The 24,329-nt window shown below is 36.4% G+C and overlaps 1 protein-coding gene across 13 annotated transcripts in view; it reads right to left on the reverse strand.

The window, feature by feature from the left end:
• Window positions 1-24,329, reverse strand: part of NCOA2 (nuclear receptor coactivator 2) — a 450,248-nt gene that overhangs the window by 255,243 nt on the left and 170,676 nt on the right. For all 13 annotated transcript variants that reach the window (XM_069100096.1, XM_069100098.1, XM_069100100.1 and 10 more), the window contains one exon: window positions 20,724-20,803. The gene's annotated coding sequence lies outside the window, so the exon portion shown is untranslated. The remainder of the gene's footprint in view (window positions 1-20,723; window positions 20,804-24,329) is intronic.

Genomic DNA, 24,329 nt, shown 5'->3' on the forward strand with positions numbered 1-24,329 from the left:
ATGCTAAATCCTACAGGACTACTCTCTTCAGCTCTCCAACTGTTAACACTTCTCTATCCTTCCCCTCAAATTACCTTTTAATCACATTTTGTATTTACTTTCTCTATGGATCCTTCAAGGTGTCTTTCTTCCCTCCACCCCACTTTTCCACTAGAGTGTAAACTCTTTGAGGGAAAGGATTTTTTTCATTTTTGTCTCTGTATCCCCAGAACAAGTACAGTGGATGGGACCTAACAGAAGCCATAGGATACTTCCTTTCCTACCAAACTCCTTCCTAAACCTCTACTCCAATCTGCAACCCAGGTATATAGCCAACAGTAGCAATTTACAGCTAACATTTCAGAAATCTGCTTCCTTTCTCCCCCTCAAAAGGCATATGCCACATACTCCCCCCTTTTTCACAACTCACTAGTGAAATCTCAGACAATCTCATTTTCACAAATACACCCACATCCTCTTTAAAAACCACCCCCTTCCCCATTCTCTTCTAGACCTTGATCAGTTACCCTCAGGAAATCTCTCCACTTTTCTATCTTCTTCCCATTCCAACCATAAATCAAAGAATAGCTCCTATCATAACAGATATGCAAAAGAACAAAGCTAATGATACATTTTTATAAAAAAAAAAAGCAACAAAGTTTGAGAGAAATTAAGGTAAAGAATCAGTGTAACTGCAGCCAAAAAAAAATACAAACCTTGAAAATGCATAGAAAATTCTCTTCAGAAAAGCTACTCATCTTCATAGATCAAGAACACTGTCTTTGTGCTCAAGCAACAAGTGTTAAAGGTAAATGAAACACTATTTTTTATTGTTTTTGTTTATTTCTTAATTACTATAGGATATTAATTTCTTTTATTTTTCATTCCTAGGCTATTTCCACAAAAACTTGTCTACTCCATAATAAAACAGAAATAACTGACACATACATTTTAAAGTTTAAAGAATTAAACCCAAAAGAAGACCAGTTATGCCCAAAGAATAATTGAAAAAAGCTAGCATTTGCTATAACCATAGTACCCAACAAAAGTATATAAATATTTCAGGACCTGCACTCAGCAGGATATGCAGAGACCACTGCAACAGTAAGATTCATTACAGAAAAAGTAGAGCTATCAAACCAACATCTGGAAGGGCAGGTACCAAACACCAGGATGGCAGAAGCAACATGATGAGGAAGCTACTGGACCCAAGTCACTTTCTAGCTGGGACCCCCAGTAGGAAACCTAAAATTTACTTTGTCCAATCAAAGGCAAGAGAAAAGGAATGTGCTGAATGGAACCCAGAATGCAAAAAGCATATCAAAAACTGTTGTTTTTCAGTCGTGTCTGACTCTTTGTGACCCATTTGGGGTTTTCTTGGCAAAGATACTGGAATGGTTTGCCATGTTCTTCTCCGGCTCATTTTACAGAATGAGGAAACTGCAGCAATCGGGGTTAAATGACTTGCCCAGAGTCACTGAGCTATTGAGTGTCTGAAGACAGATTCGAACTCAGTAATGTAAGCCTTCCAGATTCCAGGTCCAGAACTCAATCTACTTTGACAACAAGCTGTCCCATCAGAAATTCTAGTTTCCCTTTAATAAGCAATTGAAAGAAAAAGTCAGAAAATACAAAAGAAGATGAAGCAACAAAAAAACAGCTATCGAACAAAAATCTTCAAATTTGAGAAGCAAAGCAATCACTGCAAGGAGAGAAACTACAAAGGAGGTTACAAACAATTTCTGGTCTATATGCTAGCAACCCAACAAAAAAAACCACAAGTTGGACAAAACAAGAGACAGAAAGCTAGAATTTCATTGGCATAACAACGTTTGCCAAGGAAGGTGACAAATGCCTAGGTCACTACAAAACCAGAGGAGGAGGGGCAGATAAGATCCACAATTATTAGATCAAATGCTTCATAGTGGTGTATGAATTACCAGCACTTTAACATAGGGTCCTCTCTCAAAGTCTAATCCTGTCTTTCTTAACAGAAGGCCTCTCTTATCTACTACCAAAAAAACAAAAAACAACAGCAAAAAACAGTCATTCCTCCAAGTACAGGCCAGTTACACATTTATTTGCTTAATACAAAGTATTCACAAATTGTATAACTTTTTTTTAATCTATAAATATTTACAAGAAAACAATATATTGGCTAAGGAGCAAAAATAGTGGGCCAAAAAGTCCCAGATGTGCAAAGTATTAATTACTGATTCAGTAATTATTGAACAAGCCACATGAAAGTGACATAACATCTAAACTGACTTTATTATCATTCTTTGTCTTGGTTCCACATTCAAGGCCTATTTACATACTGCAAATATATAAACAAATTGAAAAGTATAATGAAAATTCCAATGAATCTGATTCCCCATAGAAAACCTATCTTTTTAAAACACACCACCAACTCAGTAATGTTAAGAACAAGTATGTAAAATGTGGGAAGATATTCTGAGAATATTGGGAAGACATTTTAAGCTCACTATGGCTCTAACATTAAATACAATATAATATATATCCTAAAAATAATGAAATATGCCTTCAAATCAAAGCATTCTATAAAATTGTTTGATGATATGAAACTATTAGCTCAACCAAAAAAAAAAAAGCTTCTTTGAATCTTTCTCCAATAATATTAAAATGTCGTTTGTTTTCAGCAAGTACAGGCACCACTTCAGAGATATTGTGGGTTCAGTTCCACATAGACACAATAAAGTAAATATCGTAATAAAATGAATTACATCAATTTTTAAATTTCCTGGTATATATAAAATTTATGTTGACACTATACTGTAGACTATTGAGTATGCAATAGTATTACATCTAAAAAATGTATATACCTTAATTAAAAATACTTTACTCCTAAAAACCACTGTCATTTAAGCCTTCAGTGAGTTGTGATGCTTTTGCTGACGGAGGGTTTTGCCTCGATGTTGACGGCTACTGACTGATCAGGGTGGTGGTTGCTCAAGGTCAGGGTGGCTATGGAAATTTCTTTAAATAAGACAACAATGAAGTTTGTTGCATTAATTGACTATTCCTTCCATGTGAACACTTAAAGGTCATTGTAGGGTTATTAATTAGCTTGATTTCAATTTTGTTGTGTCTCAGGGAATAAGGAAAGCCCAAGAAATGGGAGAGAGATGGGAAATTGACAGAAGTCAGAACACACACAACACTCGTCAATTAAGTTCATCATCTTATATGGGTTCATTTCATGGTTTCCCAGAACAATTACAATAGTAACATCAAAAATCATTTATCACAAATAATCACAACAGATATAATAATGAAAAAGTTTAAAATTTTGCAAGATTTACTAAAATGTGACACAGAGACACTACATGAGCGCATGCTATTGGAAAAAAGACACCACAAACCTTCAATTTGCAAAAAATGAAGTATCTACTAAGTGCAATAAAGTGAAGTGTAATAAAACATGGTATGTTTGCATTAAATTCTAAACATAGGCAAGGAAGGACAGAGCAAACATTCTGAGCCTGAATCCAGAGGTTCAAATTAAAGCAATGGAAGAGAGTGGTACTTACAAAATACCTTGGCCTCCTCCAAGCAAAACATACTGAGTATAAATCTATCAAGATTTATCACAGAGAAACCTCTGGTTGAATATTTTAAGAATTTTAATGACATCCTGAAATCAAAGCTAAATGGAAAGAACACCTTTATGAGCAATTAACACAAAAGTAGCAATAACGTATATTTTCAGAGCTGTAATATGGGCCAAAATAAATTTAAGAAGTATCAACAAAAATCCTTACCATATTAACAAAGAATAAGTTATGTCCTCACCAAAAAAGAGGAAAAACAGTCTTAGAGTATATGATAAAATGAGTCAAAAATCCACAAAATAAGCAGACATCACTTCATCAAGTAATAGTCAAGGATCATTCAGAGAACCCTGTTTTCTCATTTTCAAATAAGAGAAGAATTTGTATAGCACAAATACTAGTTGAATAAGCTATATTTTTTAATCCTGAAGGCCTATTTTCCTCTTCTGAAAAATGGAGATAACCCCTGTAATGCCTACCTCACATACTGTCGTGAGAATTCAACAAAGTAAAGAGATTTGTGAAATTTAAAGTACTATATAAATGTCAATAGCCATTATTCACCTTTCACAGACAAGGAAAGTGAGACTAAGAAAAGTTAAATGCCATGATTTGCCTATAATCACACAGCTAGTAGTGCTGGGGCCAAGATTCAAATCCTAGTGCCTGCTGACTCCAACCTGAACACTCTTTCCATTACACCAAGCTGTTTTTCCTGGAAAGAAAAGTTAATTCGGCTTAAATAAGCCTCTGTTGGCAATGAAGTTCCTATTTCAAAGGAGCAAAAAAGGTATGGCGAGGAGGGGAGAAGAGGGAAAGAAAGATAGTAGGGAACTGGACCAAAAAAAACCCCAAACAAACCAGCTCTCCATTTTCATTCAAAATGGGAAATAGAAACAAGATAAGGTAACAGGGGAGGGATTAATTTGGTCAACTTGGAAGCCAGTGTGATACTGAAGCACCAACCAATATTTAAGAATACAAGCAAGTGATGCTTAGAGAAACACAAAGCAGCATCGCTTTGTCTTAAAAGAAAACAAAGATCGACTCTGGACTTCCTCTACAACATTTGGTTTGATAAGATAACGAATGTGAAAGCATTCTGAAAATTGTTCACACTCCTACAAGAGAGGAGATGGAGTACTGGTGCATAATGAGGTACATGGTCAATATGTTCATTAATTTATTGACTTATTTTTGCATAATTGCACCTCTTTGTTACAATAGAGAACTCTTTTTTGAGGGAGAAAGGACTATTTTTTGAGAAGTGACAGCACTGTAAGAAAAAGGGGGCATCAAAACAACATTTAAAAGAAAAATAATTGTGTGAGTGCTATATAAACACAAGATATTACCATTACATAAATTTCACCAGAACTGTCACTACCAATATTCAACTAAATCTATGAGTGGGATTTTTATGTCTTTGGAGAATGGTATCTCAACAGTGATGCAGCAGAATCTTGGGGGAATAAGCTAGATTTTTGAGAAATCCTTAAAGAGAAAGATGCCTAACTGAAATGACACTGAAAAGGGTAGGAAAAATATTTGGATTAGGGAGCAGGGTTCATTAATTTCTATATCCTATAAAGTGCACAGCATGACATAATGTAAAGAACACAAACACAACAAATTCAAAACAACAGTAATAATAGTAAAAATTGCCATTTCTCATATGTAAACTTGACTTCTACAAATGCCTTAGTTACAACCTGGCATATGAAAGATGATAACCAAATCAGTCAAATATTAAAGCAAGTTTTAGATGGGAAAAAAATCGTGAATGGAAGAGTTCTTAATGTTCCACTGCTTTCAGTTTTTCTTGTAATCAATTGCGTATTCCTATGCCTGAGGAAGTACATACTGTATATACTGTACATAAACTTGAGAAAACAAAATATCAAATATTTGGCAGGAAGAACTTTTTTTTACTCATTTAAAGCAACAATTGGTAGAATCAAAAGACTGTTTAAAAATAGTTAAGATTACAGAGTACTAAATGGATACTTTTCTAGAAGTTGGAATTAAGCACAAAATGAGGTCCTTAGAGAAATTAGTATATAGTTATAATTTACACAGTTTGGCACAAAATTCTGAGATTCAACTGAGAAGAGACATAGAGACATAGCTTTTGACCACTGGCTGAACTAAAGACTCAGAGGAAGACACAGTAAATCCATACACAAATAACCTTTAATTAAAAGAAGACAATAGCAATCTACTCTGAGCCTTTTATTAAGAAAACTAAAAAAATCTAACAATATCTCTGTTCTTTTCTCTTAAAAAAAAGACCTCAAAAATGAAAGAAAGAACAGGTTAAAAAAATTTTGAACCTCTAAAATAAAGTTGTTTGTATTGTTATCCCAGATTCTCTCTTTCAATAGACAACTCTATCCAGTAAAAATTAAGACAATTCTCCATTTTTCTTCTAAAAGTTTAACCTTATTTCAGCTTTCACATTTTACCAAAGCAGACACTGAACCTTGTTTTGAAATAAAATAAATTCAAAATAATAGCAATTGTGAGATTACCCTAAAAAACGTTTGTCCCCATTTCTGAGGCTCTGTGGGAATAATGGCATTAAAGTGTTGCCATTTTTCCCTTTGGTCCTCAGGAGGTAGACTACATTTCCAGATACAGTGAAAAGACTACCAACAGGGTAATAATTACACCAATAACATAAAAACTGTACTGCTGAGAGCATAATATAGATTCTGAAGTTACTGCACAGAAGGACCAATAAACATAGTGCTCTATTTGGTAAGGTCAGTTCACAGGTACAAGCCCGCTACAAAGTAAATGTCTGATCATCACTTTCCATGCATTATGTAATCTCATTTGAAAAGTTTTAAATAATTCTTTCTATAAGTTTTTACTTAACTTTAAATATCTAAAAGTTTCTAATTTAAATACAAAAAAGAAAGCTTTCGAAAGGATTATGTGTTATGTATACTATGGGCAGATAGTAAATCTAATATTAAAATGAAATATAATAATAAAATCTGTCCAAGTTATGGTTTTTAAGAATCCTGTCCACAATCAATATGTGTGCTTCAGTATCTTTGTCTAATGAAAAGGTCAGACCAGATTCTTCCAATTCTAGCTATTGACTAAGAGTCTATATGCAAGGCACAATTACAGTCTAATAACTTTATAAAGGATACAGTAATGTGGTCATTATTACAAAAATAAAAGTGTAAGGATCAAAGTCATTGCTCCTATAAAAAAAGTCATAACAGGAAAACACAATAGATAGAAAATTAGGAAGCAATAAAGCAACTCATAAAATCAGTATATGATTAACTAGTAAAGGAGTGCTGTGCATAAAGACTAAATGCTTGGAACTCAGAGAAAAATGGCATATCAATACAGACTAATAATAAGCAACACAGGCAAAATTTGAACATAGCCCTCCCCCCCAAGAAGTGAATGATTCCCTCACAACAAGTGAGAAATGCTGGCTACTTTTACAGAAAGACACTAATAGAGTCCAACAGAAAACTACACCCTAATGGGAGCCTTGTGGGCAATATACAAAGGAACAAAAGGACTTCTGAGTCTACTTATACTACTATGTGCCAAATCCTTTATTAAGCACTATACAAATATTATCTCATTTAATCCTCATAAGAACTGTGATGGATGCTATTATTATCTCCATTTTACAACTGAGGAAACTGAGGCAAACACAGGTTGAGGCTGGATTTGAACTCAGGACTTTCTAATTGTAAACCTAGCAACCAAGACACCACAGAGCTGCAATTCTGCTTAGGGTGATGGTGACAAGTAAGATGGCCTAGTGAGCTAGGGAAGGATAGAGGGAAGCTGAAGAAAGCTAAAACAACTTTGAAGGATTCAAAGTAAAGGGAGTTCTAACAAGGATTCGGCTAATTCAAAGAAAGCAAAGCTCTGTAATTCCAACCAGACATCCCCATTGACCAAATTTACCAAGTAACTGCTTAATTTCCCACACATTTTTGCCTATAATGATACAGTTTTCATGCAGTTAAAATTATTTATTACATCGAAACTTTTCATCGCATTAATTTATACTGAAATGACATCACTATCTACAGCTATACAAAAACCACTGTCATTTGGAAAGTGGACAATTTGATGATCCACTAAAATGCAATCAGTACATTTAGTCTGAATCAGTGAAGATGAAATAAATCACTCTTATGGACTGCACAGATTTTTTAAGGCCCCCAGTCAGCCATTTAAAGTATCATCGGAACAAATTTACTTCAAGGCAAGTTGCTGACATTAATAAGGAGCTCAATGCAGTCTAATTCCAACCTCACCAAAGTAAGCAATTTAACTAAAAACTAAATAGTGCTGTACCTTAAGATATCCCATCCTAGCAAAAGAGACATACTGGCCCTAAATAACTAAAGTTATTCAAAAGGGGAAAAAAAGATTTCAAATACACCTTACTCAACTCTCAGGACACTTCATACCATTTACTAATTTGATTACTATTACTTTGTTAACTACTTTCCACATATTTTAAAGAATTATATACATAAAAAATGCAGGAAGACTGTGTACAAATCCTACCACTGACATTAGTTAGGAATCTTTTCAGCCTCAGTTTCCTTAAGTATAAACTGATAATAATGACACTTGTAATACCTACTTCAGAGCTTCTATAAAGTTCATGTAAGACAATGTATATAAAGCACTTTGAAAATTTTAGAGTTAGAAAAAGGCATAATTATTTTAATAACCCCAAGCTTCTCCTGAAACAAAGGTGCAGTTTTTTGAGAAGAATATTATTCTAATGATGCTACATCACTGCAAGACATGGAATGCTACATTCTCTAAGGAAATGAAGTTGAAGATCATCTTAAGAGCACTAAAGGGAAGTACATGGCAAGGATAAGCAAAAGACAGGGTGAGAACAATGTCATTAAAAAAAGCATCATGGGGAAAAATGGCAAGTCATGCAAAAGCAAGGAAGGTATCACTGATGGATGAGACGAAGGTTTCTAACATACAGAAATGTTCCTGTATAGAAATATATTAGTGTATTAATCAGCAAACATTTACTAAGTACCTACTATGTGCCAGGAACTATGTTAAATGTAACATCAACAACAGCAGCATTAATATATATATATTTGAAGACAACATACAAGTTGCCTATTTGCATTAGTAGGAGAATATGCATCTCAGAGATTCCCTAACCCAACAAAATCATGAGTCTAATACAAAAAGAACAAATTGCTTGTGACAGACAAGATAATAGTATATAGTTAGGTAGTTTCATTGGATCACAGGACAATGGCTTTAAAGCCAGAAGGGACCTCAGAGGGCATCAAATACAATTTATCAATTTTACAGATGAGGAAACTTGACCCACAAAAAAGTTTGAGTGACTTATGCAGACTTTACAAGAAGTAAATGTGCTCTCCTACTCAATAAACTCTAGGGGCTTCAGATTGCCTCTAGAATGGAATATAACTCCTCAGTTTAGCTTTTACAGCCCTTCACAACCAGATCTCAAAGTATCTTTCCTGCCTTACTGGACATCATTCTCCCTAGCCCACTCTGCATTTCAGCCAAACCAGTATTCTCTGTTCCCCTTATACATGAAAAGTCATTCCCTCTTCATCACTGCTTCAGAGAAATCCTCTTCCTTCCAAACATAGGTGAGACACCACCTTTTAAGTGAAGCCCTTCCTGATTCCTCCAGTGTTTCCCACCCTCCTTTATCAAACTACTTTGTATTGACCTACTTTGTTTTTGTCTGTATTTATTGTTTATATACTGTGGGTGTGTTTTTGTCTGTATTTATTGTTTATATACTGTGGGTGTTTAATATCTCCCTCATAGAATGTAAATCCCTTGAGAGTAGGGATTGTTTCATCCATTGTGTTTCTATGTTCAGTGCCTAGCTAATCATTACAATGCCGGTTATTTAATAAATGCTTGTTGACAACTCACGATTGTTCACAAAGCCTCAGTGTGAAGAAGTCCCAAGAGGGAGAGGGAGAGAAATCGCCACCTCGTGAGGTTGGCCATGCCACTTCTGGATATCTTTTAAGTGTTAGGAAGCTTCCCCTCCATCAGCCCTAAATTGGCTTCTTTGCTACTTCTAGCCATTGCCCTTAGATGTGCCTTACAGGGTCAAACATAACAAATCTAAGCCCTCTTGTCCATGAAAGCCTTCCAGATTCTTGAAACTATCATACTGTACCAGAGTCATCTCTTCCCCACACTAAACATACTCACTTCCTTCAATGATGCTTATATGACATTAACTCAAAGCCCTCTACAATCTTCTGCTCCTTTTCCTGGACCTTCTCCAACTTATCAGTGTCCTCCTCAAGCAACAGTGCCCAGGACTAAACACAATACTGCAGATAAGACCGGAAGTATTAAGACTTTAATAAGCAGATTTTGAAAAAGCTATGATTTGGAGAAAATATGAAAAGTTCAAAGAGATTATGGCATAAATTCTGAAAAACCTTTATACTGCAAACTGGGAGTGTGGACTTTTAAAATGTGTGCGTGTGTGTGTGTGTACTAATGCATAAAATTTTTGAAGTAACTAATTTTTAAAAAATTAATCTGCCTCTGCTATTTCCTCCCCCAAATTATCAAATTTAAAAAATTAAAATGTGAAAACAAATCCCTTAATATATAGTCACACAGTCCAACAAAATAAGATCCCGTGTTAGGCATGTCCAAAAAGGTATGTCTCTTTCAGCATTTTAAGTTCACCACCACCCTATCAGATGTTGTGTTCCATCTTCATTCTTTATTTATCACTGCATCGATCATAATTCCAAAAGTCTCTCAAGGTCATTTTTCTCAATGATGTTGTTGGCACTGCATAGATTTGACTGTCTGGTTCTACTCACTTTATTCTATAACCATTCACAAAGGTCTTCACAGTTTCTTCTAAAATTGTTCATCTCATCATTCTTATGACTTTAGAAGCCCCCTGCAAGTGTCACCTTCTTTCTTTGACCTTACTTTCTGCCCCCTAACCCTGGCACTCCCCCAAGACTCCAGGGGTGTCTCTATGTCTCCTGGGTTGGGTAGGGGAATTTAAAGGTAATTCATTCTGTTGCAGAATGGTACACCTCTAAGCCCATATGTAGTGCTTGCCAGAGATCTGGGATCCTCAGTTCTAGCATGCCAGTATATTCCTATAATCTCCCCAATAAAAGTGGACTTTATTTTTTTTAACAGTAATCAACCAATAAACAGGAAAAAAAAAATCTACACATCTTCCTAAGTATCTGTGTTACTTAGGTAACAAGAATTGGCAAGTTTTGTCTTGTTCTCTGTTTTTCCAAATGCCATCCTTTAATTAGGTCTCCAGTTTTAAATCAAGAACTGCTTCATTTGAAGATAGTCTAAGGAACATAAAAAAGACTATTTAGCTATTCAAGTTTAACATGCCAAAAAATTAAATATTCTAGAAAAGAAATATATAAACATTACTAAGTTGAACACAATATCATAAAACCAGCTCTTACAACCCATTACCTCCATATACATGTCAAATTGTGCAAGATTGCTTGAATGATAAAAAGACATGACTTTGTTTGGTGACCATTTATAGTCATTCATTCAATTTATTAGTACTCACTATGGGCTAAGTACAATGCTAAGCACTGAAGATACAAATAAGAACAAGACAGTCCCCGTTCTTGAGGAAGAGGAAGAAAATACACTAAAGGAAGCTGAAAGTAGGGGAGAGGTCAGGTGGGAGGACATTCCAAGAACGAGGCCTGGCCCTAGAGAACTACAGAGCCAGGAGATGGACAGTCCTGTATGAGTTAAGAGTATAAGTAGACCAGTTTGGGCTAGACACAAGAAGTCTAGGCTCGAGTCAGATAGTAAAGGGACTTAAATGACAAGAAGAAGATTTTGTATTTAATCCTAGAAGCTGCTGGGGAGACAAGTCAAATCTGCGCTTTAGTAATATCAGTTGGGAAGGCAGATAGGAGATGGGAGACACAAGGAACCCGCAGAGGAACCCAAAGAGACTACTGAAATAGTTAAGGAAAAAGTACTTGTTAGTATAGTGAAGAGGACACATCAGAGGGTTACTGTAAAGGCAAAATCAAATGGCATGTATGTGAACAGCTAGCCCACAGAGCTCAACCATTTTTGTACATATGTAAACATCACATACATATAAACGTAGTGACAGGCAGAAAGACGAAGAGACACAACAACTGGACAATAAGTAAGACTCAGAACAGAAAAGGAAGAGAGCAAGCTAGATGACCTTTGGAGAGTTGAAAAGTTCTTTTAATGACCCTCATCTCCTTGGGGGAAGAAAAAAGCCCATCCTTTTAAGACCATCATAATGTCATGTATCTAGAGCTGGAAGGAGGCTCAGGTCACCTACTCCAAACCTCTCACTGGAGAGATGAAAAAACTGAGGCCACAGAGCTAAAATCACTTGCCCTAAGTCACAAAGGTAGTAACTGACACAAGTAAGATTTGAATCTAAACCTTCTGACTTCAAATCTAGCACTCTTTTGACTATACTGCACTCCTCCCCATTTTGAGAATCATGATAATCTAATCCCCTAAGAATAAACGTTAAGTGGTGGTATGAGCAGCCTATAACACATTACAAAAAAAGGAAATATTAAAGAAAAGTAGCATAAAAGATGTCATTGGATAAAATAAACAAGAAAAAATTAATACAGTCTGGCAAGCAGTATGAGGGAAGCTTCACTGGGATCTTCATACCAGGAAAACTTATTTAGCTACACACTGGGTGAAAACACAGTGGAAAATATATGGGAGGACACGTACAAGAGCTGCAGAAGATGAATTGGCACTGATGGGTTACAATCTGTACTGCTAGAGGGAATACTCCCATCAATGATACCCCCATCACATATTCCATGCAACATATTGGAATAAAAATGGACATTTACAGCACCTTTACATATATTCTCTAACTCGATCCTGCTTATTATACTCTTCAATGAATGGAAGAGTCTAGAGAAGAATTTATTAAGTGTTAACTTTGTGCCCTCTATTGTGCTAAGTAACTGGGACTTCAAGGAAAGCTAAAAACAGCCTCGGCCATCAATGAGCTCACATTCCATTAGTACAGAGCAAATGGGAGGAAATCTCAAAGTGGAAAGCCCTAGCAGTAGCAGCTAGGTCTACTGAGGTGAACTCTGAAGAAAATCAGTGAAGCTAAAGAGAAGAGGGGGAAGAGAAGTCCAGGTTTGGGACACAACTCGTACAGATGCACAGAAATTGGAGACCAAGAGTCCATCAGTAAGTACAAGTAAATGCCAAGTAGGTCACTGTAACATGGAAGTGACTGCATTTTAAGAAGACTAAAAAGGTAGGAAGTGGTCAGGTTATAAAAAGCTTTAAATACCAAACAGAGAAGTCTATGTCAGATTCAATAGTTCATAAGAAGCCACAGAGTTTTACTGTGTGACCCTGCACTGTAGGAGGATAGAATGGAACGGGGACCTATTTGAGGCAGAAAACACAATTAAAAGGCTATTGAATTATCCAGGCAAGATGTGATACTTGGGTAATAGGGCTATGTAAGTGGAGAAAAATGAAATGATAAAGAAAAGAAACGACAAGTAATCTGGAAATAGAAGTTACTTTATAGCAACCAGAAACTTAGGATGGAAGGAGTAAAATTATCAGCAATAATGATAAGAAATCAATGGTCAAACAACACTATTGCAGAAATTTGGAAAAATTATAGACTAGGTCAAGATGGTGGGGTAGAAACAGGATATCCACGGGGCTCCGGCTTCCTCCTTCACCAATTCATGTAAAAAGGGGACTCTGAACAAACTTTGAAGCTACAGAAACCACAAAATGACACAGAGAAGCTAACCTCCTGCTGAGGACAGCCCGGCAGACCAGCAGCAAGCGGCCAGTACGGCACTCTGGGAGCCGACCAGGCCCCCTCTCAAGCCAGAGTAAGTTTAGCCCCAGGGCAGCCTGACCAACCACTGGCTGGAGGGACTTCAGATCACCAGCAGCTGTGGTGGTTTCTAGAATTGTCAACATATAGATGCTAAGGACAAAGTGAGAGGTCAGTGCAGTGTGGACTTTGGGACCCAGTAGTTGGGAGTGCGTTGGCTTTTGCCCCTGGGGTGACAAGCTGCTGAGGCAGCCATGTAGCCAAGTGGCAGCTTCAGCTCCTGGCCTACAGAGCGTAGGAGGACCAAGCGACCAGTCTGAGGGGTAATTGCTCTTGTTTTAACCTGCTTGGATCTGGACTGTGGTCTAGGGAGAGGTCCTGGGGTGTGTGACCAGCTTGCCAGAGCGTGTGGAGGCTTCAGAGAGGGCACCCAACTAATACCTTTGGCAGCTGAGAAAACCCCAGCATTTGGGACAAAGCTCTCCTGTCTGGTGGCAGAGTCCTACTGTGGCAAAAAGCCCAGGGATCAAGCAACTGAGTGGTGAAATGAGCAGGCAAGGAAAACAAAATAAACAGAGTACCCCAACTTTACACTCCTATTTTGGGGATCAAAAAGGATCAAATGGAACAGGAGGAAGACAGTGAAGTCAGAACTCCTACACCAAAAGCTTCAAAGAAAAATATGTGCTGGTTACAGGCCACAGAGGACCTTAAGAAGCAAATAAGAGAAGTGGAGGAAAAATTAGGAAGAGAAATGAGAATGATGCAAGAAAACTATGCAATGAGAGTCAACAGCCTGAGGAAAATAACACCTTAAAAAATAGACTAACTCAAATGGCAAAAGAGGCTCAAAAAGGCAATGAGGAGAAGAATGCCTTAAAAAGCTGAATTTGCCAGATGGAAAAAGAATCTCAAAAGCTCACTGAGGAGAATCATTCCTTCAGAATTAGACTGGAGCAAATGGAAGCTAGTGACTTTATGAGAAATCAAGATGCTGTTAAACAGATCCAAACAAATGAAAGAATAGAAGGCAATGTGAAATATCTCATGGGAAAAACCACTGACCTGGAAAGTAGATCCAGGAGAGATAATTTAAAAATTATTGGACTACCGGAAAGCCATGATCAAAGAAAAAACCTAGAAATCATCCTCCAAGAAATTCTCAAGGAAAACTGCCCTGTTTTAGAACCAGAGGGCAAAATAAGGGTTGAAAGAATCCACTGATCACCTCCTGAAAAAGATCCCAAAAAGAAAACTCCTAGGAATATTATAGCCAGGTTCTGGAATTCCCAGATGAAGGAGAGAATATTACAAGCAGCCAGGAAGAAACAATTTGAATATTGTGGAAACACAATCAAGATAACCCAGGATCTGGCAGCTTCTACACTGATGGATCAAAGGGCTAGGAATATGATATTCTGGAGGTCAAAGGAGCTGGGATTAAAACCAAGAATCACCTACCCAGAAAAACTGAGTATCATGTTTCAGGGGAAAATATGGTCATTCAGTGGAATAGAGGACTTTCAAGCATTCTTGATGAAAAACACCAGAGTTGAATAGAAAATCTGACATTTAGATACAAGAAGCAAGAGAAGCATGAGAAGGTAAACAGGGAAAAGAAATCATAAGGAACTTATCAAAGGTGAACTATTAATATTTCTACATGGAAAAACAATAATTGTAACTGATGAAACTTTTCTCAGTATGAAAATAGTTGAAGGGAATAGAAATATATATATAAATATGTCTATATATGAGGGTATATGGGCATATGAATACATATGTGAATGTGTGTATATATGTTTACAGGTATACATAGAGGGCACAGTGCCAATTTAATAGGAAGGAATGATACTTAAAAGGTGAAATTAAGAGGTGAGAGAGGAATATAATGAGAAGAGATGGGGAGAGTCAGAATGGGGTAAACTATCTCATATAGAAGCAGCAAGGGAAAATGGTTACAATGGAGGGGAAGAATAGGAAGGCAAAAGGGAATGGGTCAACCTTATTCTCATTGAATTTGGCTTGGGGAGGGAATGAAATACACACTAAATAGGGTATCTCACCCTCCAGGAGAGTAGGGGGGAAGGAAATGAGAGGGGGGATGATGGAAGGGAGGGCAGGCTGGGGGGGGGAGGGAAGTTGGAAGCACCCACCTTTGAAAAGGGACAGGATCAAAATAGAAAATAGAACAAGTGGGTGGTGGGATAGGAGGGAGCGAAATATAGTCAGTCTTTTACAATATATCTACTATGTTATTGTTTTGCATTAGCTACACATGCACAACCTATACTGAACTGCTTATCTTCCCAGTAAGGGTGGGTGACAAGGGAGGAAGGGAATGAATCTGGAATTCAAAGTTTTAAAATCAAATACTCAAATATATATATACATATACATACACACATATATATGTACTATTAGTAATACTATTTTACATGTAATTGGGAAATAAGATATACGGGCACTGGGGCATAGAGATCCACTGGAAAAGTCGAAAGGGGTATGGAAGAAGATATGGGAGAGAACAGATTGGAGGAGGGGATATCCTGTGGGACTGCTATTTTGGGGTGGTGGGTAGGGGAAAAACGGGAAGAAAATTTGTAACTCAAAATCTGACGGAAATGAATGATGTAAACCAGAAGTTAATAAAGCATTTGAAAAAAAAATTATAGACTAGTGATTTCATCAGATGCTATAGACTGAATATCATCTTTATACTGATGTTTCTCAAACCTACTTATCCAGTCTAACGTCGCTGCTGAACTCCAGACTCATCTCTCCAACTGCGTATTCAACATCTCAAACAGGATGCCTCAATAGACATCCTAAACTCCAAAATCTTAACTGTTATCTTTAGCCCCATAGCCTCCCCTCTTCTTAACTTTCTTCATGCTGTTGATATGATCATATTCCCAGTCACTTGGACTCTCAACCAAAACATCATTCTCAATTGCTCACCCTCAATTCCCCATAATTAATCTGCAGCCAGGTTTTATCCATTTAGCCTATGTAGCATCTCTCCTACACACCTCTTTCTTTCTTCTGACACTAATACCACCTTGGTACAGGTTCTCACTTCTGGACTATTTCAAATAACCTGCCAACTGGTCTCCTTACCTAAAGTCTCTCCCTACTACAATTTATGCTCAATTGCCAAAATGACACTCCTAAAGCACAGGTCTAAAACCTTTCATAACCTGGCCCCCTCAATCTACTTCTTCAATCCAGTAACAATGGCCTCCTTACTGTTCCTCAAATAAGACACTCTTTTCCAGACTCAGGGAATATTTCAGAATACTCCTTTCTTTTCTTAATAATCTCTGCCACCTGGCTGACCTGTGTTTCTTCAAGTCCCAGCTAAAATCCCATCTACAAGAAGCCTTATCCCATCTTTAGTGCCTTCCCCCACTGATTCTCTCCAATTTATTCTATACATAGCTCATTTGTCCACAGCTGTTTGCAGGTTATCTCACCCATTAGACTGTGAGCTTCTTGACAGAGGGATTGTCTTTTTTCTCCTTACATCAAGAGCACTTTACATAGTGCACCTGACACGTTAAGCACCTAATAAAATGTTTGCTGATTGACATTAGGCTTCTGTGTAATCTACAATTCCTTGGCCTCTCATTCTTTCTTCTATTGTTGGAATCATACTTAAAGCCATTTCACCATGAGAGAAACTTCCAGAGCTTATGCTCTGCTGGCACAGTGCTCAAGAATCAAGTTCACTTCTATGACAGAAGGAAGGAAAGTTTAAGGATCTTTATTTGAATTTTTTTTAAACTTTCTATAATCTTCCATTAAAAGAACAGAAAACTGAAATGAAACTTTTAATAGAAGAATAGAGGTAAACTCAAACAGAGAACCCTACAGACTGCATGCTGACTTAGAAAAACCACAAATTAACATTGTCTATGTTCTGCTGTATTTTTATTCATTTTGTTAAACAGTCCCAATTACATTTTAACCTGGTTGCCCTCCTTTACCTCCAGTTTGACACCTCTTGTCTAAGTACATCAGTGTTACTGCCAGGTCTAGTAGGTTATTCAAGTATATCTCTGAGTCTCCTAAGAGAGGCTCAGGGCAGGTAGTCATGACAATGAATAATCCTTATTGATAACTCTCAAACTTAGCTGTCCTGTTTTTGAACCTTTCTGCTTTGTCTAGCACCAAAAGCACTGTCATCAATCTAAATTATATACAGACAGAAAGATAAAAAAGATTTTCCACAGATAATGCAGTTAAGTATACTTATACACTGTGCTTTTGTCAACACCATTATAAGAAAATAAGGAATGGAATTAAAGTACAAAAGTATTTTAAACATCAGTCTTAAATATGTGGTTATTTAGGGTATAAAAGATGGACTGCAATTTTAAAAGAGTAATTATTCCACAGATATGGATGCTTTCCTTTGTCACTGACATTAAGTATGCCATTTATACTTTCCCAAAGAAGGAATTTTATCAGGTAGAGTTTTATCAGGTCCTATAGCATTATGTAACAACTATTCAGCTGAAATTTATTCAATATTTGTTACTAGTTATTATCAAGTCTCTCATTGCTCCAAGAAAGAATAACCAACAGATATTTGACTAGTTAAACAACTTAAAAGCTAGCATTTAAAGACTATATGCTTAGCTCAAGTTTTTTTCTAAGGGTTGCACATAAGACTTCAAATGTATACCTTTTCACACACTTGGCTCTCACTCATCAATATAAGTGTAGGGGAAACTTGGAAGCCAGGTGGTCTGGGTTCAAATCGCACAAACCACCCTTTCCTCCCACTCCCAGTCATTATGTATAATAATAATGGATGGTGTGTATATATTACTGCTTTTTTTCTCAACTAATCTATATTAAAAATCCTACATTACTTATCATTATCGAAGCCATTCTCCTGAAAAAAAATTTGATGTCATTCCTTAAAATTCTTCTATACAATATGACTAATGTGAAAACAGGAATGTTTAATAGGAATGTATATGTAGAGTCTCTATCAGACTGGATGCCATCTTGCAGAGGGAGGAAAAGAGGGAGGGAGGAAAAATTTTAAACTTATGGAAGTGAATGTTTAAAACTAAAAATAAATAAATTTAAAAAAATTTTAATGTAAAATTATTAGTGTAAGGACAGATTGCCTTGCATGAAAATAAAAGAACTTTCCAATTTGCTAAGTACTACAAGTAATTTTTTCTTTATATATTCTTTTTTTTACTTTTTTAAATTTTTTTTCTTTATTTTCAACAGTAATCACATCCTTGAATTAAAAAAGCAAACACACTTATTGAGCATCAAATAAAAAAAAGTGCCTTATTACACAAAGTATTTAAAAAAAACCCTCATTAGCAGTAAGCTTATAAATCTAAGTTAAATAAATTAGGCAAAAAACAAGAACTGGTCTTTTGTTTTCTAAGCAAATGAAATGCCAGAAAGTCTTTATACCAACTTTTTTTTAATTAAGTAAGATAAGCCCGGGGCTAATCTTCATGCACTAATTTTGGACCAATTAGCTATGCCACATTTACAGTTTAGACTGGAATAAATATGAAGTTTAGCCCCAAGTTGAAACTGGGGCACAGATGCCACCCCAGAGACTAGACAAAATGGTGGCTTCAATCTGGTGAGCTATTATTTTAATCACTAAGTTACCATGACCAGATCCTCTGCTCACAATTCAATTAACTATCCCACTACTGACTTGTAAAATTTCACCTCAAATCTGGCCAAATCATTATTACATGCTTTAAAAAGTGTGCGGACTTAAAACAGATTATTAAGAACTTCCAAAAACTATCAAAAAGGAAATCTTCAAAAGAAAGGATTAAAACAAAACACTATTTATCAAAGGGAGGGAAAAAATGTTGAAAAGTGAAGGAAGTTAATCCTAAAGAATAATTTAACACAAAAGGATTCTCAACTATATAAAAAAAATCTAATAACAAGATGATGATATAACTAAAAATTAACAAGATAAAATTAAGATAGTTAAAATCCTTTATGAAACATATAGTGATTATTAAATATTTCTTAAATGCATCTTTGATTCTTTACCAGTTTAATTCTTCAATGGTTTCACTGTTCATTAAATGTTCAGATAGTTAATTAGTGTGATGTTACCATTTTCAAATATTCAGATAAAATGTCTCCACTCAGAAAATACTAAATAAATCATATTCAAGGTGGATGGATATTCATGATTTAATCCATAATAAATCAGAAATTTTCTAAGTACCATAAAGAGTTCCAAGAAAAATTATTTATTTCCAGCAGTCACATCTACTCCAGTTCACTGAGGACAGGGATACTATCAATACCTATAGTGCTGACCTCAGAAGATACTTAGGAGCCTCCATTAAGATGGTATCTGTAAAGTGCCTTTAAAACTTTAAAAAGTACTAGAGAAATGTCAGTTAGTATTACCCAAGCAACATGCACTAATTGAACACATATAGTATTTTTTAAACCATAGATGTTTTAGAAATGTATTTTATACAGCACATGGGGTAAGATAAAAGGCACAGCTTTTCAAAATCCCAAGAGATCTTTTTCAAGTATAGTAAATATAAACAGCTGTATATTTTAAAAGTAATTTAAGAAAGAAATGTTTACTTAACACGTCTGTTTAATGCTCTAGTCCTTTAATAAAACTCTACTTTTCTTGTTAAAATGAACTACTAGTATTCTTAATCTCATACAAAATACAGGAATTCCCTAATCAACTGGTCTATAGAAGAATGATCTTTTCTCACGAACAGACTTAAGACAGGCTTATCACTGTCTCATGGAACCATGAGTCTCCCAGTCCTGCACAAACACCAACTGTGCAAGTCTTCAGAACCATAGAGAACCCATTTCAGCAACAACTTAAATGTGCAATTGCCACTGGACAGGGAAAAAGTAACTCACATCACACAAGTATACAACCTACACTCAACTGAAAATACCTTCAATATTCTTCTATTAAAGATGTTACTATATCAAATATCACATATTCCATGATACTAGCAATTAGTAGCAATATAGAAGAATTTTCTTTACCTGCACACATAATTTTAAGCAAGTAATAATCAGTGACTATAAAAAATTTCCTTTCGATAAATTACTGCCTTGTAAATCAACTAAAAGTACTTAAGGTTTGATTAAAAATTAAGAGAAAAGTAACTATTTGTTGGCCTCAAATTAGAACCATTCCTACTTTTATTTCCCAGCTTTAAATTATCCATGGAAGGAGGCAGATTTGTAAAAGTAAGTGCAAACTGAATATAAAGTTATAGATAACTCACCAAGATTCAGATAAGTAGTCAGATCAGTTCTACCAGTTGTTGGTGTGTGATCTTCAGTACTTTGATGCATTTCAAGCCTCCTATAAATAAGACAGAAAACAGTGGTATAGGTAACTTTGTAATGTGAAAATGAAAAATGGATGAAAAGTATTAATGATGCAGTAGCATAACAGCTTTTAAAGCCTGAACTACTGATTAAATGGAGGCACTTAAGAAACCATCTGTTCTTCTTAGTTCACTGTGTAAAACTCAAGTCGAGTCGCAGGAATTGCCTTACATCTACCTCTTACACCTCATAACCTTTTAAATGAAATCCTATGGGGTACTTACAAGCCAATAGATGTTTAGGGAAATTTTTAGTAGTATCCCCCAACACACACAGTTTAACTTCTAAAGGATACTGAATAGAAGTAGAAAACCTGACAGACTGTGACAGTAATTCCACCTTAGAGAGCACATCAAAAGGCAGAAGGGGGTTGGGGTTTAAACGCAGCTTATGTTGTCATTCATTTGGTTAAATTTTTAATGAATATTCTTTCGTACTTTTAAAAACTTCTGTGTTTAATGACTTTTTTTTTGCCCCTGATGACTCCTTTTTCTCCTTAAATTTTCAAGTAACAAGTACTTTAAATTAATCTGTACTTCCAACTATTCCTATTACGGAATTTAAAAAAATGTAAATATCAAATCCCTCACGAAAGCAAGAGTGTCTGTCCAGTGGAGGTATGGATCATGGAGAGACAGCTGATAGGTAGTCAGTAGTGAGTAAAGGGATAGAGGATAGAAGAAGATTAAAAGGGTGTGATCCTGTGCTTTGGACAGCCAGTTTGATCAAAACTGCAATGTGGGAAAGAATTACTATGGGAACATAATATTTGCTCTTAACAGAAGAAAAATGTGGAGTTGGCATTGGGAGACGGGGGGGCTGGCAAAAATTCAAAGAGAAATAAAGTTCATGGGACAGTTTATTTAGAAAATATCCCTCAAAATATAATTAACAAAGTCTGGCAAAATAAAGTTCCAAATCAGCTAGGTGGCGCAGTAAATAGAGTACCAGCCTTGGAGTCAGGAGGACCTGAGCTCAAATCCGACCTCAGACATTAACACTTACTAGCCGTGTGACCTTGGGCAAGTCACTTAACCCCAACTGCCCTCCAAAAAGAATAAAAAAGTCCCAAATAAACCATGTCCGAAAATATGTTTCTTTCAGCATTTTATGTTCAACACCTCATTGTCAGGAAAGTGAGTAGCATCTTTCATGTTCATTTGTTTGGTTCTTGGTTTCTTATTGCACTAATCAGAATTCTAAAAGCTTTCAAAATTACTTTCTTTTTATACATTTGTTATTAATGTAGAGATCATCCTAGTTTTGCTCACTTTGCCCTGTATCACTTCATTGAAGGTTTTCCAAATTTTCTCCAAAATCTCCCATTTCATCATTTCCCTTGGTACAATATTTCATTATATTCATTTACCATAACTTGTTTAGCCATTTCCCAATAGGACAGCCCCCAAATTTCTAAATTTTGGCCACCATGAAAAAACTACTACCGTGTTTCCCTGATAATAAGACCTATCCCAAAAATAAGCCCTCCCCTTACTGTGTAAGATTCCTCTAAAATAAGCCCTCCCCGAAAATAAGCCCTATTGAGATTGCTACTGTAGTGAAGGTGATCCCCTGCGCTACACGCTACATTACGGTACCCTCTGTATGCACCGTCCCCCTCCCCCCCGTGAAACGCATGCCGCGCTCCGAGCTGCATCCAATCAGAGCTGCAGCAGTGAGCGCGTCATCCTGTTCTTCCCCAGTGATTTGCTTGCTGCAGCCATTGAGAGCAGTGCCGAGGAGGAGAGCTGAGGCAGGACAACATAAGCCCTCCCCTGAAAATAAGCCCTCTGGTGTTTTTCTTTCCAAAAAAATAATAAGACAGTGTCTTATTATCAGGGAAACACGGGGTATAAATATTTTTTGTACATATCCATTTTTCTTCTTCTTTCTGTACTGTCTTTGATAGGCCTCACATCTGTACAGCTGGGTCAAGGTACACTTTGGTATCTTTCTGGGTATAGCTCTAAACTGTTTTCTAGAATAGCTGGTCCAATTCACAGTTCTACCTACAGTACACTGAGAACATTGCCAAGCAGATTACTGAGGAAGGAGATAGGATTTTCACCGGGAGGGCAGGCCAAAAGTTTTCATGGCAGTGATGATACCTGAATTGTACTTTCAATGACAGGAAGAACTTCAATAGAGAAAGATTAGGAACTGGAGGAGAGGAGAGGGAGCAATAACAGAGACCGCAGAGCACAGACTGGGAATAAGGGACACGGAAACAAATGACATCAAGTAATCTGTTTGGCCAGAATTCAGAAATCATGAAGGAAAGTCATATAAGAAGGTGGTCAGAGCCAGACTGTGGAGATTAAGTGACTTGCCCAGTGCCAGTAGTTTATATTTTACAGAACCTAGAAACACTCTTAGAAAATGACCTTCACCACTATGACCTGCAAGAGATGGGAATTAACTCCATGGAAATGTCTCTGACCTGTGCATTGAACTGAATTATTGCAGCACATAGACCAGTTAGAGGTAAAGTGCTCTAAGACATAAGAGGTGGGGCCCTGGAGTAGGGTGGTTACAGTGGGAGAAGAGGCAAACGGGAAAAAGATTAGAGAAGAAAAATAGGATTTGAGTACTAATTAATACTTTCCTATCCTTACTGCACATATCCAACTTCTCCCTTTTAGGAGGCCTGAAAAATATCAGAATTTTGTTTAAAAAAGAGGAGTTAGTATGATGGGAACCATAACAGATATTGGCTCTGAAGGGGTATGTGCATTATTTAAAAGGTAAGTAAAAGGGGACACAGAGAGAAAAGGGTAAAGAACAGGACTATCCAACACGGAGATCCAATTCAATCAAACAAGCACTTAAGAAATATGCATGAAAGAAAATCCAGGAACTCAGAAGGTGAAGTCTAATGAAGGGTACATGGACAGAAAATAGACAGACACAGAAACCATATACAGACCACTTTGAACAGGGAAAAAAAAAAACAGAATTCAGAGAACAAACCACAAGCCTAACAGAGATGCATAATATAAAGTAATATAAGGCAGTGTGGTAGAGTGAAAATGAGTTGCATCTGGAGTCAGGGACCTTGGGATCAGATTCTGCCTAGGATACCCATTACCATGTGACCATAAACCTTTCAGGGTAGCAATTTTCTCATCTATAAAATGAGGGGGGTGGACCATTCGGATCCATGATTCTCTGACCTGAGTGACATTCTAGGACATCTGCTAGCTGCATAACTAAGAATCTGTTGATTTGTTTTAATAATATCATCCTGAAAATAATAAAGGATTCAACAAGAGAAACTTCTTTTATATAGACCTAGTGCCCACCAAGAAGGAACTAGTCAATAAGGTCAAACTGACCAATAACAGAATTTGTGGAGAAAGAGACGGTCCTATAGTTCATCATATTTCTATGTAGGTAACTCTCAGACCTATCTATCTATCTATCTATCTATCTATCTATCTATCTATCTATCTAATCTATCTATCTATCTATCTATCTATCTATCTATCTATCTATCTATC

Source organism: Petaurus breviceps, unplaced genomic scaffold, assembly GCF_028583685.1.
Source record: "Petaurus breviceps papuanus isolate PSGF00001 unplaced genomic scaffold, PetGlider_PUasm1.0 38, whole genome shotgun sequence".
NCBI lineage: Eukaryota > Metazoa > Chordata > Mammalia > Diprotodontia > Petauridae > Petaurus > Petaurus breviceps.